General features: G+C 43.8%; 1 long non-coding RNA gene across 1 annotated transcript; it reads right to left on the reverse strand.

The window, feature by feature from the left end:
* Window positions 1-3,997: 3,997 nt before the first annotated feature.
* On the reverse strand, window positions 3,998-8,034 carry LOC134729192 (uncharacterized). The gene is made up of 3 exons (XR_010110078.1): window positions 4,812-8,034; window positions 4,619-4,681; window positions 3,998-4,205 (listed from the first exon to the last, which is right to left on the reverse strand). It is a non-coding gene; the product is annotated as an uncharacterized LOC134729192 (long non-coding RNA).
* Between the last annotated feature and the right edge of the window lie 14,607 nt (window positions 8,035-22,641).

The raw sequence follows: 22,641 nt of genomic DNA on the forward strand, positions 1-22,641 counted from the left end.
GCCGAGGGGTCTTTGGCTGTGGGTTTGCTCAGGCCTCTTCTGAATCCAGGGTGATCCCCTCTGGCAACTTCACAGCCCACCCTAGTGACATCAGGATCCCATTCACCCCATGGGGGCTGTACAGAAGTTCAGGAAGGCTGAAGCTCGGATCCTTGCTCCGCCTGCTCAAACTGTGCCTTAATTGACGAGACTGTGCCTCGGAGAGTTACAGGGCTTCCTCTGAGGCAGCCTCCTTCAGGGGCTCCAAGCAGAAGGGAGGCAAAGCCCCCCTCACCATGGGTATCGCTCAGTTACTGACTTCTCTAACTCTGGTCGCATTTCTGCCTGAATCCCTCTCCTCCTTTGCTGCCTTTTTTTGTTGTTGTTTTGTTGTTGAGACGGAGTCTTGCTCTGTCACCCAGGCTGGAGCACAGTGGTGCAATCTCAGCTCACTGCAACCTCTGCCTCTTGGGTTCAAGCTATTCTCCTGCCTCAGCCTCCCAAGTAGCTGGGATTACAGACATGCACCACCATGCCCAGCTAATTTTTGTATTTTTAGTAGAGACGAGATTTCACCATGTTGGCCAGGCTGGTCTCGAACTCCTGACCTCAAGTTATCCGCCCATCTTGGGCTACCAAAGTGCTGGGAGTGAGCCACCGAACCCGGCCCTTCACTGCTTTCTTCTTCCCACTTTCCCCATGACCTCAAACAGGCAGGCTTCCACCTTGATCTGCCACACACATCCCTCCAGCGAGGCGGCAAGCCTTGAGGCCCACAATCTAGGCTGAAAGGGCTCTCTTTTCCACTTAGGAGACAACTCTACGGGCTAAGTCCTCTGGTCTTGGTTGTTGAAATGCTAAAGGATATCTGCACGTAGGATCGAAAGAAAATAATTTAGAAGATCTCTTAAGACAAACACCTATTTTGCAAGGCTAATGTCTTGCTGCATAATCTATTTTGAATGTCAGAACTAGATATTAATTACTTCTTCTCTCCTCATACTTTCTATAATTTTGCATTTCACCACAACTAGCACCATCAGTTGTAAGATGCACTGTTATTTTAGGTACTCCTAAGAAAGAAAAACAAACTGCCAATTAAATTGTGAACAATGCTTTCTTATTTAGAATTTTGGTTTACACTCATTCAAAAAGCTCTTTTTAGACTTATTTAGACATATATTTTTATATATCATCTTGTGCATATGTAAAAAGGAAAATCTAAGTGAAATAGTTGGAAGGTATTTCTATATATAACTTCTTTACAGAAGAGACTGATGTAGACATTGATTCTTCTGAACCCCTTTTCATATCAAAGTCGATAATGACCGTGTCTTTCTATACAGCATTGCTGCCTGTGCATTGAGAGAGTTGTTGATACGGGATCCTGCCTCTGGGATTGCTTTCCCAACTGTTGACACTCATTCTGCAAGTTTGTTTTTCATTTTTTGAGAAAGAGTCTTGCTCTGTCACCCAGACTGGAGTGCAGTGTGTACGATCTCGGCTCACTGCAACCTCTGCCTCCTGGGTTCAAGCGATTCTCCTGACTCAGCCTCCTAAGTAGCTGGGATTACAGGTGCCCGCCACCATACCTGGCTAATTTTTTGTATTTTTAGTAGAGACAGGGCTTCACCATGTTGGCCAGACTGGTGTCGAACTCCTGACCTCAAGTGATCCACCTGCCTCAGCCTCCCAAAGTGCTGGGATTACAGGCGTGAGCCACTGCGCCTGGCCTCATTCTGCAGGTTTTTATGCTGCACCTCCTGTCCCTTTTTCTTCTTTTAATCTTATAGAAGGTGTTAATAGAAGGTTTTCAGATCAAGTTTTCATATATGCAGACAATGACAACCATATCGAAACTACTGCCTGGCCAACAGCTATTGTCAGCAAACATTGATTATAGGGACATGTATCAATTTCAAAGAAATAATGAATTCTAGTAAACCTTAATACTTTTACTTCCCACACCTCTTCTCCTGCCTCTAGGCAGGCTGGATGCTTCAAGCCACACAGAGAGAAGGTTCTGTACTTGAAAAGGCTCTTTGATACTTTGTAAGATATTAATCCTATTACACAAATACTGCTGGAAAGGAAATCTTTGAATATAAAACTTCGACTATAATTCTGCTATTTCTTCAGATAGAGTCCTAGAAGAGAGAGTTTAGATATTTAAAAATAAGGCTGACTATTCTTTCTTTCTTTCTTTCTTTCTTTCTTTTGAGACAGTGCCTGGCTCTATTGCCCAGACCGGGGTGCAGTGGCGTGATCTCAGCTCACTGCAACCTTCGCCTCCCAGGCTCAAGCAATCCTCCCACCTCAGCCTCCCAAGTACCTGGACTACAGGCACACACCACCACGTCTGGCTAATGTTCGTATTTTTTTGTAGAGATGGGTTTTGCCATGTTGGCCAAGCTAATCTCGAACTCCTGAGCTCAAGCGATTTATCTGCCTCTGCCTCCCAAACTGCTAGGATTACAGACATGAGCCACTGCACCCGGCCTATTCTTTTCATGAATACAAATCACAGTTTTTGGATCAGATGTGAAGTAGGCACATAGATACACACAGACACACAGACACACAATCACACAAACACACACAATCACACAAACACACACACACACACACACAGTGGCAACACTGGAAAACAGAGTGCTCTCAGTAGACCATAAATGATCAGGAACCTCTGAAAGGCAGAAGGAGAATGAGGCTAGACTACAGGAGGAAACCACAGCCTAAACCACATGCAAGAAAAGATTGCTGTACAAGTCAAGAGCATCTTAGGGGCTCTAAGCTTGGAGACGGTAGATACGTGGAAGAGGAGGAAGCTCTGGGGCACCATGAAGGTGGTTAATTCAGGCATCACAGTAGGAACAAGGGTCTGGCTCTCTGCTTTCCTCCCCTGCTTGTACCAAACAGAGGACAGCAGAGGCCTCTGCCTGCAGTCAGGAGTAGCAGGGTGACAGGGACAAGCTGAGATAAATTCAGTTTATCCACCAGGCCCTGTGGGCCCGGTCAGTCACCCCGATGGCCAAGAAGTTAAGGAACTGCTGCCCTTTGCATGTGAGGTGTGCAGTAAGAGGTTTAAGTATTGCGGCAAGCTAGCCATCCACAAGAGATCACACACAGGAAAGAGACTCTTTCAATGTAATCTCTGTGGGAAGCGCTTCAGGCAGGGCATAGACCTGCAATTTCACCAACAAACCCACACTGGCGAGAGGCCCTACACGTGTGACGTCTGCCAGAAGCAGTTCACCCAGAAGTCCTACTTGAAGTGCCACAAGAGAAGCCACACAGGGGAGAAGCCCTTCGAATGTAAAGACTGCAAGAAAGTTTTCACCTACAAGGCGAATCTGAAGGAGGACCAGCGCATCCACTCCGGAGAGAAATCCTACAAATGTTCCAAGTGTCCAAGAGCCTTCGGTCAGGCTGAGACCTTAAGACGCCACCAGAAAACACATCCAGAAACCACTTCGCAGTGACTTCGTCATCAGGTCTATGTCTTCTGCACCAAGAAAGTGTGAATGAAGATTTTTCACCGATGTTATCAGATGACGTTTGACACATAATGGGCGCCTGGCACACAAAGGAGTGCCCTAGATAGGAATTCCCAGGATGTTTGTTTAAATCTTTTTCCTCCCCAGTGAATTTTGGTTTTTGTTTCATTATGTCTATTGTTATAGGTTTATTTTGGCTTGTGTTGCTGTTCTTTCAATAAACATCTTATTAGTTTTCAATATTTTGTAACAACAACAACAAAAAAGGAGTAGCCGGGTGAGCACTTGAGCTCAAAAAGTAAGGCAGTGCTCTGGAAGACCACCAACACGATAAAAACATAAGCTACTTGCTCAACCCACCCAGCAAAGTATCCCATTCCTCTACCATAATAATTGGATTCAGGATGTAGCAAACAGTCACAGTGTCACACACTGGTCACATTAGTTAGTAATGTTTAGCAAATAATAAGAAATCTGACTAATAATGACTCAAGCAAAAAAGACATTTAATTAAATTACATCACGAGATGTCTAGAGATAGGTGGTTTCAGGTTTAGTGTCTCTAACTCAAGGAAGCTATACAGAAAACAGATTTTCTACCTCTCCACTTCATCATCCTTAGTATACAGCTTCCTTATGGTCATGTGATGGCTGCTGCACTTCAGATACAACATTGAGAGGTGAGGCCAGCTGGACTTCCTGGGTCGAGTGGGGACTTGGAGAACTTTCCTGTCTTACAAGAGGATTGTAAAATGCACCAATCAGCACTCTGTAGCTAGGATTGTAAAATGCACCAATCAGCGCTCTGTAGCTAGCTAGAGGTTTGTAAAATGCAGCAATCAGTGCTCTGTAAAAATGCACCAATTGGCGCTCTGTAGCTAGCCCAAGGTTTGTAAAATGGACCAATCAGCACTTTGTAAAATGGACCAATCATCAGGACATGGGTGGGGACAAATAAGGGAATAAAAGCTCCCCTCCACCCCCCGCCCCCCCCCCCCCCCCCCCGCCATCCAGCCAGCAGTGGCAACCTGCTTAGGTCCCCTTCCACACTGTGGAAGCTTTGTTCTTTTGCCCTTCACAATAAATCTTGGCTGCTGCTCACTTTTCGGGTCTGTGCCGCCTTTAAGAGCTGTAACACTTACCGCAAAGGTCTGCTGCTGCATTCTTCAAGTCAGTCAGACCACAAACCCACCGGAAGGAATCAACTCCGGACACAACATCATGTCGAAGGAAGAAGGGAAAGATGTAGTGTCACTGAGTTTTCACTCATAAAAGTGTCCCTTTTATGATAAAGTAAAAGTTTTCCCAGAAATTCCTAAGTAGGCTTCCACTTACATCTCATTGGCCAGAACTTTGTCACACATCAGCCCTGCTGCAAGAGAGGCTGGAAAAAAAAAAAACAGAATTGGAATTACAACAATTGATTTAGAACAATCATGATTTGTTACCTGAGCTGGCTGAACATGCAGTTGCCCAAACTCAATTAACTTTCTGCTCTTTAGGAAGCAAGAAGTGAGCAATACCTATGACTAGCCCATTGTCAAGGTCTTCTGTGAAAGCTAACAAGGATGCTCAAATATAAAAAGACAGTCGCACATCCAGGAATCAAAAAATATTTGAGGAAAAACACAACCTTAAAACAGAGATACCAAACTCAGGAAACAGAGAAATCAGGGAGACTTTAGATTAATTATATACACTACAATACAGTATATATAGATAGATGGCTAGGCTATGTGGCTCACACCTGTAATCCCAGCCAAGTAGGAGGATTGCTTGAGCTCAGGAGTTCAAGACCACCCTGAGCAATATATTGAGACCTTGTCTCTACTAAAAAAAAAAAAATTGCCGGGTGTGATGTCACGTGCCTGTGGACCCAGCTACTCAGGAGGCTGAGGTGGGAAGATTGCTTGAGCACAGGAGACCACGGCTGCAGTGAGCTATGATCACACCACTGTACTCTAGCCCGGGTGACAGAGTAAGACCCTGTCTCCCCCACAAAAAAAACCCATGGAGATTCCTCAAAAATTTAAAAATAGAGCTACCATATGTGACTTATATATCCCAAAGAAGTGAAATCAGTATGTTAAATAGATATCAGCACTCCAATGTTTCCTGTAGCACTATTCATAATAGCCAAGATAGGTCATCAACTTAACTGTCAATGGATGAATGGTTAAAGAAAATGGTGGTATAGGCAGGGCGTGGTGGCTCACGCCTGTAATCCCAGCACTTTGGGAGGCCAAGGTGGGTGGATCACCTGAGGTTGGGAGATCAAGACCATCCTGGTTAACATGGTGAAACCCCATCTCTACTAAAAATACAAAAAATTGGCTGGACGTGGTGGCATGTGCCTGTAGTCCCAGCTTCTCAGGAGGTTGAGGCAGGAGAATCACCTGAACCCAGGAGACGGAGGTTGTAGTGAGCTGAGATCATGCCACTGCACTCCAACCTGGGCGACAGAACAAGACTCTGTCTCAAAAAAAAAAAAGAGAAAAAAAAGAAAATGTTGGTATACATACACAGTGGAATACTATTCAGCCTTTCTTTCTCTCTTTCTCTCTTTCTTTCTTTTCTTCTTTTCTTTCTTTCTTTCCTTCCTTCCATCTTTTCTTTCTTTCTTTCTTTCTTTCATTTTTTATTCTTTTTTGAGATAGGGTCTCACTCTGTCACCCCAGCTTGAGTGCAGTGGCACAAATACAGCTCACTGCAGCCTTGACCTCCCAGGCTGAAGCAATCCTCCCACCTTAGCCTCCCGGGGAGCTGGGACTACAGGCATGTGCTACCATGCCCAGCTGATTTTTGTATTTTTTTGTAGACACAGGGTTTCACCATGTTGCCCAGGCTGGACTCAAACTCCTGAGCTCAAGCAATTCGCTCTCCTCGGCCTCCCAAAGTGGTGGGATTACAGGCAGGCACCACTGCACCCGTCAGCCTTTAAAGAGAAAGAAATCCTGTCATTTGCAACAACTAATTAAGAAACAATGTTTTTGTAGAGGTGAAGTCTTTCTATGTTGCTGTGGATGAACTTGGAGGACATTATGTGAAGTGAAATAAGCCAGACACAGAAAGACAAATACTGAATGATCTCACCTGTATGTGAACTGTAAAAAAGTCAAGCTCATAGAAGCAGAGAATAGAATGGTGTTTGCCAGGGACTGGGGAGATGTTGGTCAGAGGATACAAAATTTCAGTTAGACAGAAAATATAAGTTCAAGAGGCCTATTGTACAACCTGGTGACTATAGTCGAAAGCAACGTACTATATACTTGAACATTGCTAAGAGAGTAGATTTTAAGTGTTCTCAGTACAAATAAGTATGTGAAGTAATGCATACATTAATTAGCTTGATATAGCTATTCCACAGTGTTTACATATCTTAAAACATCATGTTGCTCACCATATATGTACAATTTTATTTGTCAATTAAAAAAAGAAAAAAAAACAAATGAACTGTACCCAGTGACAGTGTGGTGACATCTCACAGTATCAGAGATAAAAGATAAGTCTTGGAGTGGGTTGTGGCGGCATGCGCCTGTAATCCAAGCTATTTGGGAGGCTGAGGCGGGAAGACCACTTGAGGCCAGGAGTTCAAGACCAGCCTGGGCAACATAGTGAAACACCCATCTCTAAAAATATTTTTTAAAGAAATCCTTCCTTAAGAGAGGAAAAACAGATCAACTAAAAAGGGACAAAAAATTGGATTGGCATCAGCTCTTCTTTTGGTAACACTGGATGCAAGAAGATAATGACAAAGTCTGAGGGGGGAAAGCGTTTATTTTTATTTTTATTATTATCTTTTTTGAGATGGAGTTTCACTCTCGTTGCCCAGGCTGGAGTGCAATGGTGCAATCACGGCTCACTGTAACCTACACCTCCCGGGTTCAAGCAATTCTTCTGCCTCAGCCTCCCGAGTAGCTGGAATTACAGGCATCTGACACCATGCCCGGCTAATTTTTGTATCTTTAGTAGAGACGGGATTTCACCACATTGGCCAGGCTGGTCTTAAACTCCTGACCTCGGGTGATCTGCCCACCTTGGCCTTACAAGGGGGAAAAACATTATGAGCCCAGAAATCTATCCCCACATATACTATCCACCAAGTGGAGAACAAAACACGTCCATTTCAGACCTTTGAGATCTAAAACTTTTTTTTCTTTTTTTTTTGAGACAGAGTCTCACTCTCGTTGCCCAGGCTAGAGTGCAGTGGCGTGATCTTGGCTCACCGCAAACTCCGCCTCCCCGGTTCAAGTGATTCTCCTGCCTCAGCCTCGCGAGTAGCTGGGACTTCAGGTGCACATCACCACACCCGGCTAATTTTGTATTTTTAGTAGAGACGGGGTTTCTCCATGTTGGTCAGGCTGGTCTCGAACTCCGAACCTCAGGTGATCCGCCCGCCTCGGCCTCCCAAAGTGCTGGGATTACAGGCATGAGCCACCGCGCCCTGCCAAGATCTAAAACATTTTACCAGCCAAGAACCACATATGAAAGAATTATTAGAGGATGTGTTTCAACAAGAAAAATTAGGAATTTGTGGCAGACAGACACTAAGAGGGTCCCCAGTGATCCCCACCTGTTGGTGTTCACTCCCTTGTGTAATGCCCTCTCCATGAGTGTGGGTGGGCCTGTGACTTGCTTCTAGCCAATAGGAGACAGCAAAAGTTCTGGCTTCTATTTTGCTAGAAAATTTTCTCCTTTGCTTACTCAGAGGACCCAGCTGACATGTTGTGAGCTACCCTATGGAGATATCCATATTGCCAAGGCCCAAGGGAAGCCTCCAGCCAACATCCAGCTAGGAACTGAGACCCTGAGGCCAACAGCCCTGAATAAACTAAATTCTGAATCTTTCCCCAGTCAACCCTTTGGAGGAGAGCCCAGCATTGATTGCAGCCTCAAAAGACCCTGAATCAGAGGGCCCAGCTAAGCTATGCTTGCATCCTGGCCCAGGAAAACTGTGAAATAATACATGTTTCTTTTTTGTTGTTGTTGTTGTTTTTTACCTGAGACAGAGTCTTACTCTGTCAACCAGGCTGGAGTGGAGTGGTGCAATCACAGTTCACTGCAACCTCCACCTCCTGGGCTCAAGCGATCCTCCCACTTCAGCCTCCTGAGTAGCTGGGACTACAGGTGCACACCACCATGCTCAGCTAATCTTTGTATTTTTTGTAGAGACAGGAATTTCGCCTTGCTGCCCAGGCTGGTCTTGAACTCCTGAGCTCAAACGACCCACTGGGCTCGGCCTCCGAAAGTGCTGGGATTACAGGAAGGAGCCACAGCGCCCAGCCATATTTTGTTTTAAGCCACTAAATATTGATAATTTTTTGTTTTGTTTTGTTTTTGTTTGAGACAGAGTCTCACTCTGTCGCCTAGGCTGGAGTGCAGTGGCGCGATCTCAGCTCACTGCAACCTCCAACTCCCTAGTTCAAGTGATTCTCCTGCCTCAGCCTCCTGAGTAGCTGAGATTACAGGCACGTGCCACCACGCCCAGCTAATTTTTGTACTTTTAATAGAGATGGGGCTTCACCATGTTGGCCAGGATGGTCTCGATCTCCTGACCTTGTGATCCGCCCGCCTCAGCCTCCCAAAGTGCTGGGATTACAGGCATGAGCCACCATCCCTGGCCAAATATTGATAATTTTTAATGCAGCAATTGATAAGACAGAATCCAAGAGGGAGATGTGAGATATAAGGAGTGGTGGGTAAAGAAGCCAGTAAAACTTTTTGATGTCCAAGAAGGTGTGGATTAAAAATAAACAAAACAAAACTCTGCAATGGGAATCTCTGATTATTTCAACATGGGAGGTGGGAAGAGGAAAATAAATGAAAGAGGGAAGAAAGAGAGTAAAAGATTTCTTGTTTTATTTGAAGGTACGATATAGATTCTTATTAAAATCTAGAGGTTGATATATAAATACATTGTAAATATTTATTTATTTATTTATTTATTGAGACAGAATCTTGCTCTGTCACCCAGGCTGGAGTGCAATGGTGCAATCTTGGCTCACTGCAACCTCTGCCTCCCAGGTTCAAGCGATTCTCCTGCCTCAGCCTCCCAAATTGCTGGGACTACAGGCGTAAGCCACCACGCCCAGCTAATTTTTGTGTATTCAGTAGAGACGGGGTTTCACCGTGTTGGCCAGGCTGGTCTCAAATTTGTGACTTCAAGTGATCCGCCTGCCTCAGCCTCCCAAAGTGCTGAGATTACAGGCGTGAGCCACCGCACCCAGCCAATTGTAAATATTTACATAAAAATTTCAGGGTAGACAACTTCCTGAAAAAACAATTAAATTACGGTAAAGTATTGTTTAAGAGACATATACCCATAAAGAAGTGGAGAATGGTGGAGAGGACAATAGTAAGACAATAAGTAGATGGACGGCCGGTAAATGATGCAGCACACCCAGGAAGACTGAGTCCTAGAGCAGGAGTTGGAGGCAGATATACTGCAAAGAAAGGTTACCATAGAAAAGGAACATTCAGGAATTTTCCGAAGATGAGTTTTTGGAAATTAAAAACATGACAGTAGAAATGAAAAGTTGGAATTGAAGTGGAGGAAATCTCCCAGAAAATAGAGCAAAGAGACAGAGACAAAGAGATGGAAACTAGAAGAGAAAATAGAAAATAAAATCAAGCCTGGCATGGTAGCTCACACCTGTAATCCCAGCACTTCAGGAGGCCAAGGCGGGCAAATCACCTGAGGTCAGGAGTTCAAGACCAGCATGGCCAACATGGTGAAACTCCGTCTCTACTAAAAATACAAAAACTAGCTGGGTGTGGTGGCACATGCCTGTAATCCCAGTTACTCAAGAGGCTGAGGCAGGAGAATCACTTGAACCTGGGAGGTAGAGGTTGCAGTGGGCTGAGATCACCACTGAGATCACGCCACTGCACTCCAGCCTGGGCGACAGAGTGAGACGCCATCTCAAAAAAAAAAAAAACAAAAAAATTAGCCAGGCATAACGGCACACACCTGTAGTCCCAGCTACTTGGAAGGCTGAGGCAGGAGAATCATTTGAACCTGGGAGGCAGAGGCTGCAGTGGGCCGAGATCGTGTCATTGCACTCCAGCCTGGGCAACAGAGCAAGACTTTGCCAAAAAAAAAAAATCAATACAGGAGGTCCACTGGTCAAATAATAAGCAGTTAAGAAAGAAGAAACAGAGAAAGTGGAGGTGGGGAAGTTTATTTTCAAAGCAATTTAATTTGATAAAAATTTCCAGAATTTTTACCATGATGCGCAGCACTGCTATGAAGTCTGTGTAGTTAAGAACACATTATCATTGTTCAGCTCATGCTTTATCTCTTTCGTTTTGTTTACTTTGATTTGCTTATGTATGCATTTATGCATGCATTTATTTATATAATGAACCCTCATTTGAATCCACAGCCCAACTAGCCAATAATATCCATGGGCTTCTTGCCTTTCCCATCTCCCAGCCTCCCCCAACTAAAGATAACCACCATCCTAAATTTGGTGTTTCTTCTTCTTCTTTTTTTTTTTTGTTTTTTTTTTAAGTATTTCATTTTATGAGTCAGGGTCTCACTCTGTCACACACACTGGAATTCAGTGGTGTGATCATAGCTCACTGCAGCCTCCACCTCCTGGGCTTAAGCAATCCTCCCACCTCAGCCTCCAGAGTAGCTGGGACTACAGGTGTGCACCACCACGCACAGCTAATTTAAAAAAATTTTTTTTGGTAGGAAGGAATCTTGCTATATTGCCCAGACTGGTCTTGAAATCATGGCCTTAAGTGAGACACAGCATCAGGCCCTTTTGGTTTTTAAAAACAGCTTCATCACATTTATAGGGGCTTGAACAATGAATTGTTTCCTTTCACTTGGTTTAGAATGTTATAAAAAGGGTATCACTCTGTGTGGTCACCTGAGACATGCTTTTTCCACTCATTATGATACCATCCAGATTCATACTTGCTGTTCCCTGGTTCTTTAATTCATTCACTTTCAAAGCTGTATAATATTCCATTGTGCAAATGTACCAAAATGTATTCATTCATTCTCCTACCAGTTTGGGAGAATTGGGAAGGTGCATGTGTGTGTGCGTATGTGTGTGAATGTGTACCGATAGTGAAAGAGTTCAGTCTTCATCCTCTATGGTGGAAAATCAACAGATGAAAACTAAAATTGAAAATGATCAAGAAGTAGCAATATATGTGTAATATTTAGAGATAAAGGAGTAAATATGAGAAGAATCATCAAAAGGAATAAGAGGCCTATGCCAGGTGCAGTGGCTCACGCCTATAATCCCAGCACTTTGGGAGGCCGAGGCAGGCGGATTCCCTGAGCTCAGGAGTTTTAGACCAGCCTGGGCAACATGGTGAAACCCCGTCTCTACTAAAATACAAAAGATTAGCCAGGCGTAGCAGCGCATGCCTGTAATCCCAGCCACTTGGGAGGCTGAGGCAGGAGAATTGCTGGAACCCAGAGGTGGAGGTTGCATTGAGCCGAGATGGCGCCACTGCACTCCAGCCTCGGCGACAAGAGCAAGACTCTGTCTCAAAAAAAAGAAAAGAGGCCGTGCACGGTGGCTTACGCCTATAATCTTAGCACTTTGGGAGGCCGAGACGGATGGATCACTGAAGGTCAGGAGGTCAAGACCAGCCTGGCCAACATGGCGAAACCCCATCTCTACTAAAAATACAAAAATTAGCCGGGCGTGGTGGCGGGTGCCTGTAATCCCAACTACTCAAGAGGCTGAGGCAGGATAATTGCTTGAACCTGGGAGGCAGACGTTGCAGTGCACTGAGATCGTGCCACTGCGCTCCAACCTGGGTGACAGAGTGAGACTCCGTCTCAAAATAAAAAAAATAAAAGAAAAAAAGGAATAAAAGTGATTTCCTCTGGGGAGAAGGAGATGGTAGAGGGAGGATGGAGATTTCTGTTTCTCATAACAAGACTAATTCGATGATTTGGCTGTTCCACTAAGCACATGCATAACATTGAAAAATTAAGGATAACTAGCAGAATAACAAAAATAGCATACATAACTTGCAAACCACAACTGCAAAAAAAAAATGGGACAAAGAAAATGTGATAAATTCAGCAGATGATACAAAAAGAAACAAGAAAAATAATCCTTAAAAACAATTATTTTTGGCGGGGCGCGGCTGCACATGCCTGTAATCCCAGCACTTTGTGAGGCTGATGGGGTAGGATCACTTGAGGTCAGGACTTTGAGACCAGCCTGGCCAACATGGTGAAACCCTGCCTCTACTAAAAAACAAAAATTAGCTGGGCGTGGTGGCACGCGCCTATAGTCCCAGCTACTCAGGAGGCTGAGACAGAAGAATTGCTCAAAACCGGGAAGCGAAGGTTGCAGTGAGCCGAGATTGTGTTACTGCACTCCAGCCTGGTGACAGAGCGAGACTCCATCTCAAAAAATCAAATAATAATAAATTAGCTGGGCGTGGTGGCCCATGCCTGTAATCCTAGATACTCTGGAGGCTGAGGCAGGAGGTTTACCTGAGCCTTGGGAGGTTGAGGGCCCAGGCAACAGAGACCCTCTCTCAAAAAAAAGCAAAAACAAAAACAAACAATAACAAAACTGATTGCATTTAAAAAAAATAAGAAAAATCCCACCAAGTATATACATGAAAAACAGAAATTTGAGAAATAGCAGATAAAACTGTCATTATAGTGGGAGAACCTTAGAAATCATCAGATCAAGAAGACAAAAAATGAACATTCTGTTGGAAGTTTTTCTCAAGTTCAAGACAACTGTTTCTCCTAACAAACTTCCTGCTTTGGGGGAGGCGTCTCTCTACTTTAACAATTTCCCACTGCCTGTGGCCAAAGGTTGTCACTCAGCAACGCAACAAGTCTTGCAGGGCTACTGCTGGATTCAATATTCAAATGCAAACTTTGGGATGTTATAGTTCTAAGGGAAGAAAAGTGTTTTGTCCTTTACCCTCCTAGATTCTCTGGCTGGGACGCTGCAAACTAGACTGACAGAAGACAGATTGACAAGAGAAAAACAAACAAGTTTATTAACTTGTGCACATGATGTGAAAGAAACCTTGGTGATGAGTAACTCACATTGGTGGTTACGACTTGGGCTTATACAGCACCTTAGCAAAAAAACAATGAATTTCTAGAGAAGTCACATGACAAAGGAGATAGGTTTTAGGCTTCCCTGGGCAGCAAACTGTGGGAAGGTAAATATATGGGGGAAACTAATGGAATAAGGTTTGTTTGTGCAAGTCCATCTCAGCGCAAATTTCCCCTCTTTCTCATGGCCATAAAACTTCCCTGGGAGAGGGAATTTTTGGCAGTCTTCTTTTCTCAGAAGTTTCTGCTTTTAGTCAGATAAGGAAAGCTCCAGGAAGGCTTCTTTCTGCATCTGTTGATTCTTATTTACCTCCAGCTCAAAATAATCCTTATGCCAAAGTGGCACATTTTGTGGTGGCATATTTTGATTTCCTACACAGTGCAAGTGTCTCCTACTGACGCACAGCACTTCCTGCTCTCTATCCAAACCTGTTCTCTAACCTAAGGCTCCTGAGCACTAGCAATGTTGATACAATAAAAACCGCCCTTTATCTTCCCCTTTCCAGTAACTTGTGAATAATGCATGAAGCTTGTGGGCAGAGACACATAGACAGCTGATTTATGCTCTTAGATATATAAACCCAAAAGGTGAATGCCAGCTGTCAGGAAAAACTTATTCAGAACTTCCAACCCAAAATAAACAAGGATTTGAATAGTACAATAAGAATCAGCTAAATCTATTTTTTTTGTTGTTGTTCATTCAATAAGTATTCACTGAACACCTACTATATGCCATGCATTGTGCTAGGTGCTGGGGATAGAGCAGTAAAAAAAAGCAACCATTGTACTGGATATTCTAGCTAATTCATTAATATTTTTTAAGTATAAATACTAGAAAAGATGAGATAAAGCTGCCATTATTTGTATCACTCCAAGAGAAACAACTTTAAAATTTTGTAGGTTGGGCCTGGTGGCTCACCCCTATAATCCCAGCACTCTGGGAGGCCGAGGCAGGTGGATCACTAGAGCCCAGGAGTTCAAGACCAGCCTGGGCGACATGGCGAAACCCCGTCTCTACAAAAACTACCAAAAGTGTCCGGGCGTGGTGGCACACACCTGTGGTCTCAGCTACTTGCAAGGCTGAGGTGGGAGGATCACTTGAGTCCGAGAGGTAGAGGCTGCAGTGAGCCATGATCACGCCACTATACTCCAGCCTGGGTGACAAAGTGAGATTTTGTCTCAAACAAAAGAAAAGAAAACAAAACCCTGTAATAAGTAAAACTAGTAATGCAGCTAGATACAGGATTGTATGTAGGTTAAGTATCCCTTATTTGAAATGCCTGGTTTCCATAAGTGTTTTGGATTTTGGTGGGGTTTTTTTGGATTCTGGAATATTAGAATTGAGGATGGGACCCAAGGCCAAACATGAAAGTCATTTATGTTTCATATACACGTGGCTTAAAGATCATTTTATAGAATATTTTTATTAATTTTGTGCATGAAACAAAGTTTATATATTGAACCATAAAAAGCAAAGGTGTCACTCTCTCAGCCACCCATCTGGACAATCTGTGGTTGTTTGGCATCACTGCCATTCCTGACTCTGAATTTTTATGTTACCGATAAGCAGTCTTTTCTTATTCACACAAAAGTACTTAACAGTAAAAAAATATATATATGACACACTATTAATACAATGAAAAAAAATAACATGTTCCCGGTAACTAGGCAGCATCGTAGCATCACCAGAATCTGTATCAGCTGTGAAACAACAGCAAGTAACGACGGCATTCAGTCTCCACCTACGATGCTGTGTTTTGATTAAAAGGTTATTGTACGTCGCATTTTATTTTTTAGATGAGAAGAAACATCAGAAGCAGTTAAGGGACCAGGAAGTAGGTCCTCTAGGGATAAGGAGGCACTCCGTTGGATGGCTTCTTTTGAATGTTTTCTCCAGAGTCATCTGCCTCATTAACAACAGTTCTTTGTCTTAGAAATCTCTCTTTGATTTTACAAACTCACACGATTTTTTGTTCGGTTATGAATGTACACTGCTCTAGTCGTCCAATAAGCCCATCACATATTTTCACCATGTTGTCTATAGTCATTTTTTTTTTTTTTTGAGATGGAGTTTTGCTCTTGTTGCCCAGGCTGGAATGGAATGGCACGATTTCACCTCACTGCAACCTCCACCTCCCAGCTTCAAGCGATTTCCTGCCTCAGCCTACCCAGTAGCTGGGATTACAGGCACCCGCCACCATGCCTGGCTAATTTTTTGTGTTTTTACAAGAGACAGGAGTTCACCAGGTTGGCCAGGCTGGTCTCGAACTCCTGACCTCAGGTGATCCACCCCTCTTGGCCTCCCAAAGTACTGGGATTACAGGCGTGAGCCACCATGCCTAGCCAGCATCCTCTTTCTCATCACTACTATCACAATCACCTTGATTCAGAACCACTTCAGCTATTTCACCATCGGTCAATGAATGAACAACGAGAGGTTCATTAGCAGTGTTAAAAATTTCCTTGATATCCACTCCTTGTAGGTTACTGACAGACTCTGAAGATATATTTTTGGCATATGTAAGAAGGTCAAACATTATTTTTGTTCTCACTTGACATAAAAAAAATCCTTCAAAGTCACCACTTTGTTCATCGTGATCACTGAACGTAGTCACAGGCCAGAGGTTTTGCCAGGCATGCACAGCTGTGTCTTTGGTCACTGTTTCAAGCGCTGGCAATAGCATATATGGCATCCTTCCTGCTAAACCCCTTTTGAAAACTTTCCTTCTCCATGCCTCTGTTCACTGCTGCTAGCATATTGTTCAAGAAAGTGTTTTCATAATTACTCTTCATTGATCTAAGGATATCCTGGTCACGTGGCTGAATTGATGAAATCACATTTGGGGGAAAGTACGTGGCATAAACACTATTTGTGTGTGTGTGTGAGTGAGTATTTTTAGTAGAGATGGGTTTCACCATGTTGGCCAGGCTGGTCTCGGACTCCTGACCTCAGGTGATCCACCCACTTCGGCCTCTCAAACTGCTGGGATTACAAAAAAATACAAAAAATATTTTTTTCGTATGAGCCACCATGCCCGGCTGATAAATACTATTTTTGATGAGAACTTCAGCGGGAGGATGAGCAGAACAGCTGTCAAGTGATTCTCCTGCCTCAGCCTCCCAGGTATCTGGGATTACAGGCACCCGCCAGCACACCCAGCTAATTTTTTATTTTTAGTAGAGACGGGGTTTCACTATGTTGGCCAGGATGGTCTCAAACTCCTGACCTCAGGTGATCCATCTGCCTCAGCCTCCCAAAGTGCTGGGATTACAGGTGTGAGCCACTGTGCCTGGCCTATCCTCTTTTTCTTCTTACTGTTACCCACAGGGAGATCGGCAAGTCTTTTTGATACTTCTTTTTTTTTTTTTTTTTTTTTGAGATGGAGTCTCACTCTGTCGCCCAGGCTGGAGTGCAGTGGCACGATTTCGGCTCACTGCAACCTCCATCCCCTAGGTTCAAGCAATTCTCCCTAGTAGCTGGGATTACAGGCACCTGCCACCACGCCCAGCTAATTTTTTTTTTTTTGAGACGGAGTCTCGCTCTGTTGCCCAGGCTGGAGTGCAGTGGCGCGATCTCGGCTCACTGCAAGCTCCGCCTCACAGGTTCATGCCATTCTCCTCCCTCAGCCTCCCGAGTAGCTGGGACTACAGGCGCCCACCACTACGCCCAGCTAATTTTTTTTAATTTTTAGTAGAGATGGGGTTTCACCATGTTAGCCAGGATGGTCTCGATCTCCTGACCTCGTGATCCGCTTGTGTCGGCCTCCCAAAGTGCTGGGATTACAGGCTTGAGCCACCGCGCCCGGCCTAATTTTTGTATTTTTAATAGGGACAGGGTTTCACCATCTTGGCTAGGGTGGTCTTGAACTCCTGACCTTGTGATCTGCCCGCCTTAGCCTCCCAAAGTGCTGGGATTACAGGCGTGAGCCACCACGCCCAGCCGGTTTGTTCTTCTTTTACTTTGTCTAGTGTATTCTTAGCCTTCAAGGCCCATGCCAACTGTTGCTCCATTAATTCATTTTAACATATTTATGAGCGCTTAACTGTCCCTTCTCCTAGGTGCTGGAAATACAGCAAGGAATTAGACCAGTTCCCTGCTCTCTGGTATGGGGGGACCATACTGCCACCACACCCAGCTAATTTTTGTATTTTTAGTAGAGATGGGTTTCACTGTATTTGTCAGGCTGGTCTCGAACTTCTGACCTCAGGTGATCCACCTGCCTTGGCCTCCCAAAGTGCTGGGATTACAGGCATAAGCCACCGTGCCCAGTCCTCTATTCATTTTTAACACGAGTCGAGCATCCCTAATCTGAAAATAGGAAATCTAAAATGCTCCAAAATTTGAAACTTTTTAAGGACCAACATGACACTACAAGTGGAAAATTCCACACCCGCCCTCCTGTGTGCCACAATCAAAAATGCAGGCACACAACATATTGTTTATTCAGTGTCCCCATGGAAAAAAATGTCCTCCCAGCCCCCTTCAGCTGTGATATATCTTTTCCCTACATGTCCAGATTCTCCCACCCAAGCACGGCCACAAAGGACATAAATGGCAAGTGCACAGGCCAGATGCATTAACAGCAGTTTCCCTGCAATGCCTGACATGGGGCCAGGACCTATGCACATTGCTCATTGTGTTTTTTTGCTTCTTCTCTGCTCTGTGGTATAAATATTTTGTTGAAATATCAAAAAGAGTCTGGGCATGGTGGCTCACGCTTGTAATCCCAGCACTTTGGGAAGCCAAGGCCAGAGAATTGCCTGAGCCCAGGAGTTCAAGACCAGCCTGGGCAACATGGCAAGACCCCCGTCTCTATTAAAAGAAAAAACGATTAGTTTTCTATATACCACCAGCAGCCACCAATAAAATGTAATAGAAAGAAAAGATACCACTGGGTGAGGTGGCTCACGCCTGTAATCCCAGCGCTTTGGGAGGCCAAGGCGGGACGATCACTTGAGGTCAGGAGTTTGAGACCAGTCTGGCCAACATGGTGAAACCCCCGTCTCTACTAGAAATACCAAAATTAGGCCAGGCGCAGTGGCTCATGCCTGTAATCCCAACACTTTGGGAGGCCGAGGCAGGCGGATCACCTGACGTCAGGAGTTCAAGACCAGCCTGACCAATATGGTGAAACCCTGTCTCTACTAAAAATACAAAAATTAGCTGGCCTGTGGTGGCGCACGCCTATAATACCAGCTACTCAGGAGGCTTAGGCAGGAGAATCACTTGAACCCAGGAGGCAGAGGTTGCAGTGAGCCGAGATCGTGCCATTGCACTCCAGCCCGGGCCACAGAGGAAGACCCTGTCTCAAATAAATAAATAAATAAATAAATAAATAAATAAATAAATAAATAAAACAAAAATTAGCCAGGCATGGTGGCACATGCCTGTCATCCCAACTATTCAGGTGGCTGAGGCAGGAAAATCGCTTGAACCCAAGAAGTGGAGGTTGCAGTGAGCCAAGATCATGCCACTGCACTCTAGCCTAGGAGACAGAGTGAGACTGCATCTCAAAAAAAAAAGAAAAGAAAAGATACCAAAACTAATAACGTGAGTTTGTCAGTATCATTGGATACAAGATCAACATACAAAAATTACTTACTAATTGGAAATAATGAATTGAAAACTATAGTGGAAGAAACTTAACACCCAATCATATCAAACATTATAACAGCCTTCCCCTTTCAGAAAAATTCAGTGCTGACACTTGGACCGGCAGAGCAGGGAGCTCATGGAGGGGCAGCTTGGCTTGGGGAATCAAAGCCCGAGTGGGCCGAGAGTCCACAAGAGTGAGGCAGTGTATATGGAAAGTGAGAGCATGAGCAGGGTGAGGAGATGTACCCACTGGGGACAGCTTGGTGGGGGGCATTGTAGTCTAAACAGGGTGAGGGGACTGCCAAGTACAACCTGGCATGAGGTGAGGGGAGAGGAGAGTTTCGTGTGGGGAAGGTGATACTTCTGCTGGGAGACAGAGGAAGCCATCCACATGGGGGCGGGGAGGGAGGCGGCAGCAGTCAGAGGCTGGTTACATGTAATGCAATTGATCAAATCATGTAATATGTCAAAGACAACAGAGTCGAGTTTCTCATTGTCAGAGAAGGCAGTTACAAATATGGAAAGGGGAAAGCTACAGTGTACATTGTGGGGCTGGATTGGAACTGGCGGTGTTATGTGAATCATGGTTTTCAATACAGACATAAAAATGAATATAGATATGCATATATAGATATACACTTTATTCCCTAGCTTTGCCCACTGAGAGGCCCTGGGAGAAGCAGGCCCTTAAAGCTATGTACATGTGTCATTTTCAGATATGGAAGGCAGGCAAAGAACCACTATCAGAGAGCTATAAGCCTAACTATCCCAAGGTTCATGAGAGCTCAGGGATGTTTGAGTTCTAGCCATCCAGAGTAGACAGACCTCTTTAAACACCCTGGCATTCTTTGAAAAGTCATTTAAAAACACACATTACCAAAGGGATTGAGAAGAAATAGGCAATCTGAATATTGGTGTATCTGTTAAAGAAATTGAATTTGTAATTTAAAAACAAAAAACAGGCCGGATGCAGTGGCTCACACCTGTAATCCCAGCACTTTCAGAGGCTGAGGTGGGAGGATCGTTTGAGCTCAAGAGTTCGAGACCAGCCTGGGCAACATGGTGAAACCCAATCTCTACAAAAATTAGCCGGGCGTCATGGTGTGCCCCTGTAGTCCCAGCTACCCGGGAGGTTGAGGTGAAAGGATGCCTTGAGCCCAGGAGGCAGAGGTTATAGTGAGCAGAGTTTGTACCACTGCACTCCTGCCTAGGCAATAGAGCCAGACCTGGTCTCAAAAAAAAAAGAAAAAAGAAAAACCCAAAACCAAAAACAACTTATCAAACACACACACACACACACACACTCACACACACGCACAAGCAAGCATGCACACACACACATAGAGACTATTCTTAGAGGGAAATTCATAGATGTGCAAATATTAGCATTAAAAAAGAAGAAATTTTTAAAATTAACTTTCCACCTTAAGTAACTAGAAAAAGAAGGGCAAATTCAACTCAAAGAAAGTAGAGAGGAGGAAATAGATAAGAGAGGAAATCAATAAAATAAGAAACAAACAAACATTAGAGAAAAATCAATGATGCCAAAAGCTGGTTCTCTGAAAAGATCAATAAAATTGATAAACCTCTAGATAGACTGATCAAGAAAAAAGAAAGACACAAATTACCGATACATGTTGATTTAAGTTTGTTTTACTCTTATGTTAAACATTCACATAATTCTAGAGTTAAATGTACAAAACAAGGTATACTCCAGGAAGTATAGTTTCTACCCCATCCATTCCATCCTGTCTCCTTCCTCTCCTATAGGTAATCATTTTATTTATTATTTGTGGTTTCCAAATTCTTCCATTTTTTAGCATAAGAAAAAAATGTATAGTGAATATATTTGCAGTGTTGTTTTAAGGAACATTGTGTCCTCAGGGTTCTCACAGACTGGTTGAAGATTCTTGTGAATATAGTGATTATATTCAAATATAATCAACATATTCAAACAAAACGTTTTAGTGTGCTCCAAACCACATGCAAGAGTATGCTCAATAGATCAATTAAACTGGTTATATTTAATAAATATCTGCAGAGAATATCTAAGGGGTTCTGACCCTGCCGAAGGAGGATTCCATCTTTTTGTTGACTGAACTAAAAAGCATCTGACCATCCAAATTAGGCTCTTGTGAAAGATGTGTTCTGTTTATTTATCAAAATCCTACTTTGTATTCCAAAGGTCCTGCTGATGCAGATCCCCTTTATAATGTGGCCAGTGAAGTTTGTGGCCCTGATACCATCAAAGGACAAATGCATCCCGACTGGGGGATGGAAATCTTTCAAAAGTCTTTTGTTGACAGCATCTAATTGTGTTATCTTTTTGCTTTCATAAAGTCCTTTTATAAAGCCTTAACTAAAACTCTTGATTAAAACTATAGTTACTTGTTTGTTTTATCCTGAAATAAAACATAATATCATCCCTGATAATACAACCGGTGAGTTCATAATGAAATGTAATATTATAGCTGTCCTGGGTAGCCTTCTAATGCATATCTCTACTTGGTGTTAGGTGTTTGTAATAATTCCTGATTCTACTGCGGAAACACTTGTGTAGCTTGATCCAAGTGCTTGAATTTATTTTCAGTTTGAAGGTGATAGAGTTCCAATAACCTACAATTTATACTTGGAAGAGGTTTTTGGCTACTAGTCCTTACTTGGCAGACAAGTCTAGTTGCAAACGTGAAAAAAAATCTCCTTTATCTATCTCCTTTATGACACGGTGGAAAACATGGGCTATACTGTACAAGAATCATGGATGAGTTTGGATCACCCCGTCTCTGGTTCAATGCTGGTTAAATGTGCAAGATTCAAACATAAGAATTCTTGTTAGGCTGTGTATTAGTCCGTTTTCACACTGCCGATAAAGACATACCTGGGATTGGGCAATTTATAAAAGAAAGGTTTAACGGACTTGCAATTCCATGTGGCTGGGGAAGTCTCACAGTTATGGCAGAAGGCAAGGAAGAGCAAGTCACATCTTACGTGGATGGCAGCAGGCAAAGAGAGAGTTTGTGCAGGGAAACTCCCATTTTTAAAACCTCATGAGAGGTTAGATCTCATGAGACCTATTCACTATCACGAGAACGACACGGGAAAGACCTGTCCCTGTGATTCAATTACCTCCCACCAGATTCCTCCCACAATACATAGGAATTGTGGGAGTTCCAATTCAAGATGTGATGTGGGTGGGGACACAGCCAAACCATATCAGCCTGGGTGCAGTGGCTCATGCCTGTAATCCCTGCTACTCGGGAGGCAGAGGCAGCAGAATCGCTTGAACCCGGGAGGTGGAGGTTGTAGTGAGCTGAGATTGCACCACTGCACTGGGACTACAGGCGTGTGCCACCACTTCCGGTTAATTTTATTATTTTTAGTAGAGACAGGGTTTCACCATGTTGGCCAGGATAGTCTCGATCTCTTGACCTTGTGATCCACCTGCCTCAGCCTCCCAAAGTGCTGGGATTACAGGTGTGAGCCACCGCGCCCAGACCAGAACAGAC

Source organism: Pan paniscus, chromosome 16, assembly GCF_029289425.2.
Source record: "Pan paniscus chromosome 16, NHGRI_mPanPan1-v2.0_pri, whole genome shotgun sequence".
NCBI lineage: Eukaryota > Metazoa > Chordata > Mammalia > Primates > Hominidae > Pan > Pan paniscus.